This window comes from Abramis brama (assembly GCF_963993115.1).
Source record: "Abramis brama genome assembly, chromosome: 13".
Lineage (NCBI taxonomy): Eukaryota > Metazoa > Chordata > Actinopteri > Cypriniformes > Leuciscidae > Abramis > Abramis brama.
Genome location: NC_139975.1, coordinates 35,144,587 through 35,160,829, shown reverse-complemented (window position 1 = coordinate 35,160,829; position 16,243 = coordinate 35,144,587). Strand labels below are relative to the sequence as shown.

Sequence of the window (16,243 nt, the reverse complement as noted above, 5' to 3'; positions counted from 1 at the left end):
TGACAGCACTCCAAATTTACAAAACAATGTTAAAATTGACCGGAGTTTTCCTTTACAGTTTTTCTCAATTGCTTAGACACATTTGCCCACTCTGACATCACATTTTCAAAACAGTTAACACACAGGATAAAACTGAAGCTCAATGGCCAAAATGACTCATTTTTGCAAAATGCTCTAACACTCACAAAACATTACAGTTTTTCTCGATTGTTTACACACATTTTCTGAAAGCATGCCTCATATTCTCAGAACTCTACACACAAATCCAAAAAAACACACACAATGGGCAAAACCCCTCAATTCTCCTGCAAAAGGAAACTTTACATTCAAAACAATGTTATTTCTTCTCAAAATGGTATTTTGTTTTCAAATGACACACACAAACCATCATATGAATAGACATTTATAAGAACCAGTTGAACACTGATGTGCTCAATGTAAAACACTATGATGAATGGAAAACACTTCTTCTCCATTCATCATAATGACTTAGGCCTTTTTTTGTTCAGTGTTACACTTACTACAGACAGTACATACATAAGTGTGTTGTAAAATATTTGAGAATATTGTTTTTATAGTCAGAACACACAAATACATGGTAACAAATATATTTTATTTTTCCCACAAAAACAATGTACACAGTGTACATCCCAACCAACACAAAGTTGTTCATACAGTGGTCTACATACAAAACAACAGAAGAATTTACTGTATACAGTTACAGTAAAAAAAAAAAAAATCCAATGTTGGCATCCATTGCTCCATTGAAGAGCTCACCTGTTGCCCTTTTATGCTAAAGCTCTGATTGCTAATTGTAAAACTGTGTTTGCCCATGTGATGAGTCAGTGTGCATATCTGAATGGCAGTGTGTTCCTTGTGAAAACAAGAGATTTTCTGCATGAAAATTGTGCCAAAAGCAGAGAATTGTGTGTAGTGTTTTGAAAAAAGTGTGATTTAGAACTGCAATTTGAGTGTAAAGCAGGAATTGTGCTTGTAGTTTAGCAGAATTGGTTCAGGGGGTTGGTGAATGAGTTACATGTTGTGGTCATTGTGTCTCAAGTACCAGAAAATGTGTGTAAACAATCGAGAAAAACTGTAAAAGGCAAGGCAAGGCAAGGCAAGTTTATTTATATAGCACATTTACACAATGGCAATTCAAAGTGCTTTACATAGAAAAAATTAAAATAATAAAAGAAATAAGAATAATTAAAACAGTTTAGAAAAATATAATAAAATACAGTACAAACATTCGGATGAACAGTGGCACAGTGCTCATTCAGTAAATGCATAGCTAAACAGAAGTGTTTTGAGCGAATGCAACATAAGCAAATATTTCCATCAAACACCACAACTTGTGGTCAAATGAATTTATTCTATTCTTTCAATCAATAATTACACAATGGACAACAAAAAACAAAATACAGCCATCAATATGAAATACTTTACAAACTCAAATGGATACTGAAAAAAAAAAAAAAAACTACCAAAGGAAACTTATGTGAGAAAATACCTTTAAAATATATTTTATCTTTCACATTTAGTCCATTCGTTCTTGACGATTATGCCACAGGGTCTCATCAACATCGCATTGAATGTTTTCCCTTGCAATGCACCGAGGGAAATACCTCCTTGCATGGCGTATCCATCCCTGGCAGTCCTCTGCACCTATTGCCGGGCAACCAGCATTCATTGCCTCCAGGAGGGGCATCTGCTCATATGTCCGGTGATCATACACCTTCCACCTCCAAGCAGAGAAGAACTCCTTGATTAGGTTCAGAAAAGGGGAGTATGCAGGAAGGAATTGCATCATAATATGAGGCTGTGCTGCAAACCATTCGTTCACAAGGCGAGAGTGATGGAAAACCACATTGTCCCAAATTATGACATACAGAGTCATGCCAGGCCTCAACAGCCCTCTCTCTTCAGGTGGAATCAGTATTTCTTTCAATGCATCAAGAAATGTGATTGTTCTGTATTGTATGGGCCAATGGTTGGTATGTGGCAAAGGACCCCATCATTGGAGATGGCAGCACACATGGTGATATTGGCACCCCTCTGACCTGGCACTGTGACAGTGGCCCTCTGCCCAATGATGTTCCTCCCGCGTCTCCTCACTTTACAGAGGTTGAAGCCGGCTTCCTCCACAAAAATGAATTTGTGATGTGCCCCTTCAGCTTCAAGCTCCATTATTCTTTAAGAAAAAGAGAAAATTCATAAAGCAAATTACAGTATTCCAGCCGCATGTAACTATGGTAAACAAGGCATTACAATAAAAAAATCTGTACCTGCACATACTGGAATCGTGCCTCCTTTACGATGTCAGAGTTTCTTTGAAATGGAACTCTGTACAGCAGCTTCATTCTGACATGGTTTCGTTTAAGGACTCGATCTATATTTGCCAAACTCACACTGTTTATATTTCTAAATGCTCCCTGATCTGCAATTACTGCTGCCTGGATTTCACGCAGTCTGATTGCATTGTTTGCCACTACCATATCTTCAATGGCAGACTCCTGTTCAATACTAAATATCTTTCCTCTGCCACCAGTGTGTGGTAATGTGTGGATCCTATAAAGTAAAAGCAAAAAGCATGTCAAAATTGACATTACTGTATGACAGTCACATAAATGGGATTGATAAAACATCTGCATTACTGTAGACACAGTTTGTTCTGCTAACAGGGCAATACAGTAAAGCTGAAATACACAGTGGTTTACATTACAGTAACACTGTGAATTACCGGTTCTCATTCCGAAAAAGCCTGACAATAGATGCCACAGTGCTCCGACTCAGAGGCTCCCTTTGTCCAGCCTCTCTAAAGGACAAGCCATGATTGATGACATGGTCCATAATTGTTGCCCGAATTTCATTTGAAACTTGAGCTCGATTTTGTCCTCTTGCTGCTGCAGCTCCTCTCCCTCTGGGCTCCTCTTCCTCTGGGCTCTTACTCTATGGCCTCTTTGATCCATGCTTGCAAATAGCAACACAGACGTGGCATCTTTTATAGATGGATGAGGACTGATTGCTGATTGAAGAGTTGTGCAAATGAGTTTCACACAGGTGCATAGAGTTTTATAATTATGCAAGTACTTTCTATCAGCTGTGAATAGATGTTTTCCTTTTGTTCAACACAGTGAATCCAATAGAGTTTGGGGTCTTTCAATGAGATCTGTGGTAACTGTTTTGACAAAGGGTGTGAAAAATGTGTGAAACAAATGAAAAAGTGTTAAAACATTTGCAAGAGAAGACTTCTGCTGTGCTAATAATGTGATGATGAAGATAAAGCGGATCCCAGTTTCATTTAGTGTGTCTTAGCAAATGAGAAAAACTGTAACCGACGTGCGTCTGTGGAGGAAAAAGTCAGCTTTGCGCGGGTGCAAAATAGGAATGATACATGCGTCGGTGTACAAAGTCAATTGCGCTGGGTGCAAGACAGGGCCCCATATGTTGTAGTGTAGTCTTAATTTATGGTATTTTACTTTATCATAGGAGGAACAGGTAGAAGTGGAGGAGCTGCCCCTCACATTGAAACATATGTACCAGGCAGAATACATTGTGAGGAACAGTCTTAGGCTTTTCACTGGCCAGGTGCAAAAACCATCATACATGTTGATGGATCATGATGACCAAATGAAAGTGTGGAGGGTGCTGATGGAGTCGATGAAGTGCGATGCCATGGAGCCTTTCACGTTCATTTTTGAAAACATCCAGGACATGGAAACCGTCATGATTATTTGCAAAGACACCTTCAACCTGAGAGTAAATGCTGGAGTTGGGGTGCACAGTCACACATATACATTTTGTTTGTTATTTGTTGTGTGTGCGTGTGTGTGTGAGAGAGAGAGAGAGAGAGAATTATTATTTTTTTGAGCGTGGAAGGGGTCCTGCCCTTATCCAGTAGCTCTTGTAGGAAGGAGAGAACCTCCGTCACCCCACAGTCTAGGGGTGAAATGCCCCGAGCTGTACACCAGCCGGAAAACATCGACCACTTTGAGGAATAGAGCCGTCGAGTAGACGGAGCTCTAGCCTGAGTGATAGTGTTTAACACTCCCTCTGGGAGGTCAGCGGGTACCCGTTGATATTCCATACATGAAGGGACCACAGCTCCGGGTGAGGATGCCAAATCGAACCCCTGGCCTGAGAGAGGAGGTCCCTTCTCACTGGCACTGGCCACAGGGCAGTGTTCGCTAGCTGCATCAGAACTGGGAACCACGGTTGGTTCTTCCAGAGCGGCGCTACGAGCAGCACTGAGCATCCCTTTTCCCTGATCCGTTCTATCACCTGAGGAGAGAGACGGGGGGAAAAGCATAGAGCGGGCAGCGTGAGCGTTTTCGTGAGACGCGAACAGGTCCACTTTCGACACTTTCCACAGTTCGACTGTATGTGGGTGTAGAGACCATTCGCCCGTCGGAACGGTGTTCCTGGACAGCGTCAGCGCGTTGTCCACTGCCAGCATTTCCAGGCAGTTTATATGTTGAAGCTTTTCCCGTTCTGACCATCGGCCGAAGAACGGTCTGCCCTCGAGCAGCGATCCACATCCCGAGGTGGAGGCGTCTGTTGACACCACTTTCATCCTCGAGGAAGTCCCCAGGCTTACACCTGATTGGTACCAGTCGTTCGCTTTCCAAGGTTACAGAGCTTAGATGCATGTCTGATCGACCTTGAGATGAAGCAGACCGGACGCCCATTCTCGGTGCGGTACTCGCGCTTTTAACCAGAACTGCAGAGGGCGCATGCGGAGCAAGCCCAGCCGGAGAACTGATGATGCTGAGGCCATGAAACCCAGCATCTTCTGAAATTTCTTGAGCGGGACGGTCGCGCCACAGCGGAAAGAGCTCGCTGCGCGCTGAATGTCCAGCGTGTGCTGTGATGACAGCCGCGCTATCATAGACTGCGAGTCCAGTTCTGTGCCCAGAAAGCATATTATCTGACTGGGGATCAGAGAACTCTTCACCCAATTGACTCTTACACCTAGATTCTCGAGGTGTTCGAGTAAAACGGTCCTGTGCTCTATAAGCTCTGAGTGTGATTGAGCTAGAATCAGCCAATCGTTACGGCCCTTAGGCCGTGTGTGTGTGTATGTATGCCAGGTGTACTGCTGCTTGTCTGTCCTTTGCAGGTCTCCAGTTGGCAATCAATTAGTATGCACACCTGTTGGCAATAAGCAGGAGAGCGGGGATTTGGTAAAAAGGGAAGAGAACAGACAGACTGTTGTTGAGGTGTGCGGAGAGCAGACGTCTATGTACCTACTGCTTACCGGAGCTGGGTGATGCTGAAATGGCTTCGTGGAGTTTCTGCCGTAGAGTGTATCAAGTCTGACCCTTGTGCTACTCTCTCAGTGGAGAGAGGGTGGTAACTACTAATGTGTTTGTTTCCTTTTCGTAGTTGTGTTGTAGTTGTTGTTGGTTTTTTTGAGATTTACCTTTTTTCTTGTATCTGTTGTATTTTTTGGTTTATTTAATGTTGTAAATAAACACCAGACTCATTGATGAATTGGTCTCCTTTGTTCCCTCAACCCGAAATGGTTTAATTATTGTCACCAACCTCCTCCTCCTCTAGACTTTCCACTGGAGGTTCGTAACAATTTGGGGGCTCGTCCAGGATTTAATGTTTTCCCAAACACTTTGGGTTGTATGGAACAAAGTTGTAGGTAGTTATCGTTTCTAGTGGTGTTGAAATTGTTTTGTGTGGGTTTTCACTATCCAGTCTTTCCAGAGAAGACCTTTTCCCCAGCTAGTTAGAAGTGTCTAGCTAGGCTGTTCTGCAGTCTTTCCATCGGGCACTTGGTTGTTATTTTTCCTTTATTATTTTCGGGGCAAATCCTGGGTGGGGACGAGATCCCTGTCGGGGGTAGGTTTTCGGGGCTCCGGCCACCGAAGTTTGCCTTTAAAGTTGCCTCGAGCCCGGCAAGCCCCAGAAGACAGTTTAGGCTAAGGTTTGGGTAGGCAGGTCCTGGGGGAAGTGGTTATTCTTTGAGGAAGCTGGTGTGTGACTGTTTTTTTTTGTGTAACCTACGCGATCTTGCTGTGGCGTGTCTGCGTACAATTGTTTGTTGCATTGTTGGTTAGTGTTTCCATTTGTGTTAGCCAGGTAGCTATTGTGGTGAGGATGGCTGCGTTTAGTTTAGAAGAGTTTGTAGCAAACCCTACGCTAGAGCAGCTGGGTGGATGTAAGAAAACTGACCTGTTTGCTATTGCTAAACATTATGGTTTTTCTGCGTCCAGTTCCTTGGTTAAAGCAGAGTTGCGGGCAGTTGTGACTGACGGGTTAGTGCAGAGTGGTGTTTTAATTTCATTAGATTTGCCCACTGGGGTAGCAGCGAAACAATCTGGTCCGGTGGTAGAAGAAGTGGCCACGCCACATGATGTGGCCGATACACCCGGTGTAAAGCAGGGCGAGGGTAGGCAGTTCACTCTGCCGAGGTATAATCCATTGACCTCTTCTACTTCTGGAGGGGACGCGCGGTTGAAGGTTCGTTTGGCTCGGCTCCATTTGGAAAGGGAGGAGCGCGAACGCGAGTACCAGTTCAGGAGGGAGTTAGAGCTTAAAAAGATAGAAGCTGAGTCGACCAGGGTGTTGGAGCTAAAGAAGTTAGAGGCGGAAACAGCCATAAGAATGCGTGAGTTGGAGTTACGGTCAGCACAGTTCCCAGCCAATGTTGCCGGTACAGCGTCATCAGGATCTAACGCTACTGGTAATTTTGATGTAAGTAAACATATTTCTCTGGTCCCTGTTTTCCGTGAAACTGACATTGAGAGCTATTTTACTGCATTTGAACGCATTGCTGTTGCCCTGAATTGGCCAAAAGATGTGTGGGTCATCCTGTTACAGTGTAAACTGTCGGGGAAGGCTCAGGAGGCGTGCTCATCATTGTCCGTGCAAGACAGCCTCTCTTATGAAAAAGTTAAGAGCGCCATCTTGCAGGTGTATGAACTAGTGCCAGAGGCGTACAGGCAACATTTCAGGGCTCTCAGAAAAGGGGTAGGCCAGACTTTCATTAATTTTGCTAGAGAACAAGGGATTTTGTTTGATAGGTGGTGTGCTGCGTGTAAAGCCGATGATTTCTCCTCAGTTCGCGAGTTGATGCTGTTGGAAGCATTTAAGAACTGTGTGTCTGAAAAGATTGTCATTTATCTCAATGAACAGAAAGTAACCACGCTGCAGCAGGCTGCCACGCTTGCTGATGAGTTTGCTTTGACACACAAGAACACGTCTGTCAGACATTACTCGTTCTCTTATGATGATACTGTAAAGAAGCCTAGTAACACTCAGAGCATTCGTGTTAGCTCAGGGGCACAGGGGGACAAACGTTGTTTTTTTTGTCAAAAACCTGATCATCTTATTGCAGATTGTGCTCTGTATAAACGAAAGTCCCAGTCTCCAGTGGCTAAACCAGAAGGAGTTGGGTTGATTAAGATGGTATCTCCCTGTGGTGGGCAGCTGGTTTTGAAAGAACCTGATGAATGCTTCAGGCCATTTATTTCCAAGGGACTGGTATCCCTTACAGGCAAACCTGAGGATCAGCGTCCAGTCACAGTGCTGAGGGACACCGGTGGTTCACGCTCATTTATTCTGGCTAGCGTACTACCATTGACTTCTCAATCTGCTTGTGACGTGAGCACTGTAGTTCAGGGTATCGGAATGAGCTTTGTGCCAGCTCCTTTACATTCCATTCATATGCAGTCCAAGCTAGCATCTGGTTTCTTTCCCGTGGCTGTTCGGTCTCGTTTTCCTGTGGATGGTGTAGATTTTATTATGGGAAATGACATTGCTGGCGGAAAAGTTTATCCAGACCTAGAGGTGGTAGATACTCCTATCTCTGAAACTGAACCTGATGAGTTGGTTCAGAAGCATCCTGAAGTGTTTTCAGCCAGTGTGTTGACTAGGGCGCAAGTTCGTAAGCAGGCCCAAGGGGTGGATCTCGCGGATTCACTATTTTCCTCTGCGTTAAGGGAGGACCAGCTGCCCTCTAGTGGAGGGGCAGAGAACGGTCTCGAGAAGGGTCCTGTAAGTGTTACCCCCTCTGTCACTGTCTTCAAGAAAACATTGCCATTAACCCGTGAAGTCCTTGTCGAGGCTCAAAAGAGTGATCTCACCCTGGCTAAATGTTTTGCTACTGCTGAGTGTGATGATAATGGGTGTTCAAGTCAGCAGCGTTTTTTTATTGAGGATGGGGTGTTGATGCGTAAGTGGGTTCCTCGGGGTGGGACGGCAGATGATCTGACTGAGGGTTGTGACACTGTTTATCAGGTTGTAGTTCCGGCGGGATGGCGTCAGTACGTGCTAGGGTTAGCGCATGAACATCTGTGGTCGGGCCATCTAGGTGTCACCAAAACTTACCATCGTGTACTCGAGCATTTCTTCTGGCCAGGCATTAAGGCAGATGTAACGCATTATTGTAAAACTTGCAGTACATACCAAATTGTTGGTAAACCTAATCAGGTCGTGCCTCCTGCCCCGCTGCATCCAATTCCTGCTGTTGGAGAACCCTTCGAGCATGTTATTGTGGATTGTATTGGTCCCTTGCCTAGGACTAAGTCAGGGAACCAGTTTATGTTAACGGTAATGTGCGTGTCCACCCGTTTTCCGGAGGCTGTGCCATTAAGGAACATCACCGCTCCAACTATCACGAAATCTCTAATCAAATTCTTTACTACTTTTGGATTGCCAAAGGTTGTACAGACCGACCAAGGTACTAATTTCCTGTCCAAGATTTTCCGTCAGACGTTGCAAGAGCTGGGAATTTCACATTCCGTGTCTAGTGCCTATCACCCGGAATCACAAGGTGCGCTTGAGCGTTGGCACCAGACGCTTAAGTCCACGTTAAAGAAATTCTGTTATGATACAGAAAGAGACTGGGATGAAGGTGTGCCGTATGTGCTTTTTGCAGTTCGCAATGCTAAGCAAGAGTCTTTGGGGTTCAGTCCGACTGAACTTGTGTTTGGTCATAGTGTGCGAGGACCACTTAAGGTATTGAAGGAGCAGTTGGTGTCTGAATCCTTGCCGAATGTTAATGTATTGGATTTTGTATCCCGGAACAGGGAGCGGTTGCACTGTGCCACCTCCTTGGCAAAGAAGGCTCTGGCTTTGTCACAAGAAGGCATGAAGCAGCGGTTCGACAGACAAACGGTTGAACGGCAATTTAAACCAGGTGAACAAGTGTTGGTTTTACTGCCTGTGCTCGGCGCTGCCCTTACTGCTCGTTTTTCAGGACCCTATGTGGTGGAAAACAAAGTGTCGGAAACTGATTACATCGTTCACACACCTGACCGAAAAAGAAAGAAACGCCTGTGTCACGTTAATATGTTAAAGTCTTATCATTCCAGAGAAGGGGCTCAGGGGAAGCACGAAGAAACTCCGGAGACTGCTGTTTTCGGCGACACCATTGCTTCCATGGTTTGTGACGGGGCAGAACCTGACGATGGGTTATCAGGGCTCGGTGAAGGTCATCAGGGTGGTAGGTTGCCCAATTCGGAGCTCTTGTCTGACCTAGAGACACATTTGTCATATCTCTCCCCAGATCGGCGTGATGATGTAATGTTGTTAATAACTTCTCATCTCTCTCTGTTTAGCGATGTGCCATCCCAGACCACTGTAATGTGTCACGATATCAACATTGGTACAGCGGCCCCAATAAAGCAGCATGCCTATCGTTGTCCGCTGGCTAAGAGAGAGATGATGAAAAAGGAAGTTGACTACCTAATACGAAATGGGTTAGCCAGGCCCAGCTGTAGTCCGTGGAGTTCTCCATGTTTACTTACTCCTAAGTCTGACGGTACACTGCGTTTTTGTACAGATTTTCGTAAGGTAAATGCAGTGACAGTCCCAGACTCGTTCCCTTTACCCAGGATGGAGGACTGCATTGATAGTATTGGTCCCGCGGAGTATATCACTAAGTTAGATTTGCTGAAGGGGTACTGGCAGGTGCCATTAACCCCTCGGGCCTCTGATATCTCTGCGTTTGTAACTCCTGACCACTTCATGCAGTATACGGTTATGGCCTTCGGGCTCAGAAATGCACCGGCAACGTTCCAGCGCCTGATGCAGATAGTATTAGGGACTGTACCAAATTGCAATGTCTACCTAGATGACGTGGTAGTGTACACAGACGACTGGACTAGTCACATGTCAATTTTGACCGAGGTGTTCCAGAGGTTGGCGGCAGCATCACTGACACTGAACTTAGCGAAGTGCGAGTTTGGAAAGGCCATCGTGACGTACTTGGGTAAGCAGGTGGGCCATGGCCAGGTCTGCCCTGTTGACGCCAAGGTTACTGCTGTGCTAGCCTACCCAGCCCCCACGACCAGACGTGAGCTCCGTCGTTTTCTTGGTATGGCTGGGTATTACAGGTGTTTTTGCAAAAACTTCTCTGTAGTCGTCGCGCCCCTGACTAGTTTGTGTAGTCCCACTGTGCCGTTTGTGTGGACGGACGAGTGTCAACATGTTTTTGAAGCAGTGAAATCTCTCCTCTGTTGTGCCCCTGTCCTGGCTGCGCCAAACTTTTCTCTCCCCTTTAAGCTTGAGGTTGACGCGAGTGCCACCGGCGCTGGTGCTGTGCTGTTGCAAGATGGAGAAGGAGATGTGTGTCATCCGGTTAGCTACTTCTCTGTCAAGTTTAAGAAACATCAGCTAAATTACTCTACAATAGAGAAAGAGACCCTCGCATTGCTGCTTGCTTTGCAGCATTTTGAAGTTTATTTTGGTTGTAACCCTTCTCCAGTTGTTGTATTTACAGATCATAACCCTCTGGTTTTCTTGTCCCAAATGTATAATCACAACCAACGTCTGATGAGGTGGGCTCTGTTGGTGCAGGGTTACAACTTGGAGATCCGTCATAAGAAGGGAGCTGACAATGTGATAGCGGACACATTGTCTCGCGGGTGAGAGATTTTCCCTATTTACTATTCATCCGGGGTGTGTGGGGGGGTGAGTTTAGGTGGTAATGTTTTTGTTTTGTCTTGTCTTTAGTTGGATTTTATGGGGGGGAGTGTTACGGCCCTTAGGCCGTGTGTGTGTGTATGTATGCCAGGTGTACTGCTGCTTGTCTATCCTTTGCAGGTCCTGTGTGCACACCTGTCTCCAGTTGGCAATCAATTAGTATGCACACCTGTTGGCAATAAGCAGGAGAGCGGGGATTTGGTAAAAAGGGAAGAGAACAGACAGACTGTTGTTGAGGTGTGTGGAGAGCTGACGTCTATGTACCTACTGCTTACCGGAGCTGGGTGATGCTGAAATGGCTTCGTGGAGTTTCTGCCGTAGAGTGTATCAAGTCTGACCCTTGTGCTACTCTCTCAGTGGAGAGAGGGTGGTAACTACTAATGTGTTTGTTTCCTTTTCGTAGTTGTGTTGTAGTTGTTGTTTTTTTTTTTGAGATTTACCTTTTTTCTTGTATCTGTTGTATTTTTTGGTTTATTTAATGTTGTAAATAAACACCAGACTCATTGATGAATTGGTCTCCTTTGTTCCCTCAACCCGAAATGGTTTAATTATTGTCACCAACCTCCTCCTCCTCTAGACTTTCCACTGGAGGTTCGTAACAAAGTAGTTCAATACTCGCATGCCCCGGAGTCTGAGGGGCGTGACCATGCACATCGTAGGTGTACGGGGTGCTAGGGACAAGCCGAAGGGTAGGACTCTGTACTGATATGCCTGGCCCTCGAAGGCGAATCTCAAGTATCGCCTGTGACGTGACGCTATCTGTATTTGAAAATACGCATCTTTCAGATCTATTGACATAAACCAGTCTCCTCGGCGAACCTGTGCGAGGATTTTTCTGGTCGTGAGCATTTTGAACCGGCGTCTCGCCAATGCTTTGTTCAGTTGTCTTAGATCTAGTATGGGTCTGAGACCCCCGTCTTTCTTCGGTACCAGGAAGTATCTGCTGTACAGCCCCCTTTCACTTTGAGCTTGAGATAAAGGCTCTATTGCCCCTTTGCTCAACAGTTTCGATATTTCGGCTCGAAGTAGGTGTGCTACTTCTGTATTCACCGTGGTTTTGACCCGCGCCGCCGCACGGCGAGGGCGTCGACAGAACTGTAACTAATAGCCTCTTTTTATAATGACTAGCACCCATTCCGAAACCCCGGGAAGCGCTGCCCATGCATCTGCATGGGTGGCTAGGGGTTGAATGCGAAGAGCGCTCTGGTCGCTCGGCGACAGAGACGCTTTGGTGCGCTGTAACATAAGCGTTATGTTCGTGACATTTGAGGAGAGGAGCGCGCTGATCACAGCGGGCAGATTGCCCGCGCTCGACCCCGCTGCGGTGTTTAACCGAGTGAGGGAGTGCTGGGCGAGTCCCGTGGGACTTGTCATGTCTGTGAGTGAATGCGGGCGCGGGAGAGCGGGCACATTTACTGCGTCGAGCGCATTGTCTGCCTGAGCAGAGTGAATGCGCACTGGTTTCGTTTTTACAGAAACCGTGAAACATGCAGAACATAGTGTTTGTGGGCACTGGGCAGTGGGCAAGTTTACTATGGTGGATGCGCAATCGACTTTATGAGCGTGGGCCCTGTGTGAAGGGCTGTGCTTGTGTGTAGGGATGGGCACTGGGCAGTGGGCATGCCTTCTACACTCATAGCCCCATCGGCCGTAGCCGGGACACCAGAAAATACACTCTTTATGGGATTTATCTGGGTAGCCGTAAAAAACGGCATTTGTGTGCAAGCAAGCGGGCAGCTTTTCCGGCTTGTACACTGCAGAATACACTGAAACAGTCACATCTCTTGGAACTGAACGAGCGATGAGCTTCGGTGGAAGTCCAGCCACGGCGGGTCTCGAACACCAACGCTTTCCTAGGCGTGCTAGGACGACTTTGGGGCCTCGGGCTTCAACGCAATCCTAGGCCGTGGCCCAAGCGGAGCGGGGCGGTGGCTAGTCGAGCGAGAGCGCGGCCTCGAGCTTCGGGCTTGTCGGTGCTGCGACGAGGCGGCGGGGGGCGGAGGCTGTGGCTGTGAGCTCCGAGCAGGTGGTTTCGCACGGCCCGCTGCAGAACTGGAGCGCTTCGGTAGGAAGTGCCTCATGGCGGGCTGGAGAAGGTTCTGGGACCCGCTGAGCACGGCGCTTTTTACGGCGCGGCAACGCAGCGGGCGGAAGTGCAGGCTCGGAGAAAGCTGCCAGACAAGTCCTCAGAGTCGCCATAGGCAGTAGCTCGCAGTGAGGGCAGCCGCCATCAGCGAGCGCAAGCGCTGCGTGATCTTCACCCAGGCAGGAAACGCAGATGACATGACGGTCCCCGTCGCTGAGTGGGGCTCTGCACGAGCCACATGAAGGCATCTTAAAAAAGACGCTAGCTCTTTTAGAGTGTGTGTCGCGCCGGCGAACACACGCACAGAACAGAGAGTAAAAAGGATATAGGCGCCGGATAGCGCAGCAGGAGCGGCAGTAGAAGGCGGCGTGGCCAGCGGCTTCAAGTGATGGCTCGTCCCACTGAAAGGCTTCTTCAGACGGCGCGGCTTCTCTCTCCGGATCCAGCGATGCGTGAGCTTCACTGAAGAGATGAAAAATCAGATATCAGCTGTTTTCGAGCCTTATTTATAGGCCTAAGCCACGCCCGTTTCAGCGCAGTGGGCACGAAGCGCCCTCATTGGATCTGACGTCACGATAGGCCTCGCTCGATAGGCTGATGCAGTTGCCGCAGAGCAGCCAATAGGCGCGCGAGCTGTCTCGCCTATGCCTGCATACTGCTGCAACGTGTTTTACATTAATACAAAATGAAAGGATAATTTTTTGGCTTCAATATCTCCAGAAAAGAGATTTTCCCCTAGCGTAAGATACTTACACAGTACGAGAGACCTCTCGTAAGAGAACTACTAAAACCTTAAGTAAAATTATCTTGCATACTCTAATGTACTTAAAGTATCAAGAGTAAAACTAGAGGTATGTATTCAGGGGGGGAAAAACTCCTTCTCAGGGTTTTTATGATCGTTTTGTATTTATATAAGTCTACTGCATTTTACTTCTAAATATTTTCAAGGTTGTTACATTTTATACTTTTGCGTAGTTTAATGTAAAATCATATGTGAGGGGAAAAAAGTACTTCAGTAGGTTACTTCACATTTGTATGTGAATACTTAACGAAATATGCAGTTCCAAAAATTAAAGTAACAAAATGTAGGCCTATTGTCACAATATTAACAAATTGTTGCTAACTACAGCTGCGTCCCATATCAAAGGGCTCATCTGAAGCGCTCGGACCGGTCTAGCCTACGGAGGAATCATTCTTGTCGCCTGGCAACTGTGACTGACAGCTGCCGATGACAAGCGCGATAAATACTGGACTTTTTTATATTCAATTGGGTTTTATATACACGGGTTTCTTGTATACAAACAATACCGGATGCGCGTGCATCCAGGAGGCAGAAAACCGCTATCTGTTATGCCGAGTTCTGTAAAAGAACATTGTTTGTAATATCTTGTTGACTCAATAATAAACTGCAATTTGCAATCCAATCAGAGTTGGATCTGTTTGTTTGTGTTTCATATAAATATAACATTATGTAAAACGTCCAACTGTTTACGAATCAAAATCCGGACATACTGCGATGCATGTATGTGATGCATGTACTGTGATGCATGTATGTGATGCTTTACGACCTGCAACATTTCATGACACGTTGACAACGTTAATTTACTGTAAATCAAAGATTTAACGATGGATTATGTGGGAAGCCATTAGTACCTCCGACCGTGGCGATTATATTAAAAAACTTACTCTCAGCAATGATGAGATCTTGCCAGATCCCTACGCAATACATGACGATCTTTGGATTGTGGCTGACAAGAAGTGGCCAGCAATTGTATGGCTTGAAAAAACAACAACAAAGAAATAAATAACTGCCCATGTAGCCTAGTGAGGAACGAGTGATAGCTAACAGATGAAATAAGTATAAAATTGTCATTTATTAATAAAATTGAAATACTGTATACTTCTCAGTGATGACCTCTGTCCTTCTAGGGGGGTTGGAGGGCATGCTCCCCCGTCAGAAAATTTTGTGCTTTTTAATGTTGAATTCATCAATCTGATGCACTTTGAGAGTTCAAAATTAAAAGCTCCAACCCATATTCAGTGTGCAAAAAAAAAAAAAAAAAAAATTCAAACCTTTTTTAGTAACACTGTCTGTCTACATTACACTACATAATAATAGTTAACTATTAATCCCATGATAGTAATAGCCATATATTGTTGTAAAACAAATGCACTGAAAACTAAAGGAAAGTTTCATAATTAGTTTTTTGCTAATTTATATACTTCACATTAAAGATGTGATTAGGCCAGCCCAGTGACAATCAAGAAAACAACCAATGGGCCGCTGATCTACGTGTGTAATGAAAAATGTAAAAAAAAAGCAGCTTTTTTGCTTGCTTTATCCAAAAAGATAAAACTTAAACTTGCCTTGCCTTGCCTATCCATCTTTTTCGACTCGAACCTGCTCGCTCAGCGCTCACGGCGCCCCCGCCTGCTCGCGATATTACCCCCCCCCCCCCCCCCCCCCCTCTATGTCAAAATTAGGCTATATGATGGAATCTTATGAATATTCTACTCTATCCTGTTAGTCCTCTAAAAAATTATATAGCATTGGGGAGATGCAGAACTTATTTAGAAACGCACAACAGCAGCTACGTATGAATTTAAAAAAAAAAAAAAATTACCATCGCTTTGGCGCCCCCCTGGTGCTGCGCGCCCCTATGCGCCGCATATAGCGCATACCCACTTTTTGCGCCACTGTGTAAAAGCCGCCACTTCTCTCACTTCGACAGACAACCCGTCTCATGCTGATACTAATCCTTTGTTTCTCGTCTAAACAGAAGGCAGCGAGTGACCGACAGCCCGACCGAGCACGCCTGGACACCCACCTTCACGACCACGAGGACTTCACAGGAGCACCAGCCACGAAGGCAGCATTCATCTCATTTCACCGCTTTCACCCATTGTTGAAGTATTTTCAATAAATCCACCCTCCGGGGCTACTTTTCACCGAGCGACCTTGTTGTGTGATTTCTCACCCGTGACAATATATATATATATATATATATATATATATTACTTACTTATGAATTACTTACAACACGTATAATTTACACACACACAAAACTCGCGCACATACTCAATGAGACGCGAGCACACACAAACTCTCCGCGTACATATTCATGAGACGCGAGCACACACACACACACACACACACACACACACACACAATACAATACCTTAAAGATGTGGAAAAGTCGATCAAAAGTGTGGCTACAT

At 45.7% G+C, this 16,243-nt stretch overlaps 1 protein-coding gene across 1 annotated transcript in view; it reads left to right on the top strand.

The window, feature by feature from the left end:
• Nucleotides 1-15,892, top strand: part of LOC311094427 (uncharacterized protein) — a 28,213-nt gene extending 12,321 nt beyond the window's left edge. Inside the window, exon 5 of the mRNA XM_084132387.1 lies at nt 15,805-15,892. The gene's annotated coding sequence lies outside the window, so the exon portion shown is untranslated. The remainder of the gene's footprint in view (nt 1-15,804) is intronic.
• The last annotated feature ends 351 nt before the right edge of the window (nt 15,893-16,243 follow it).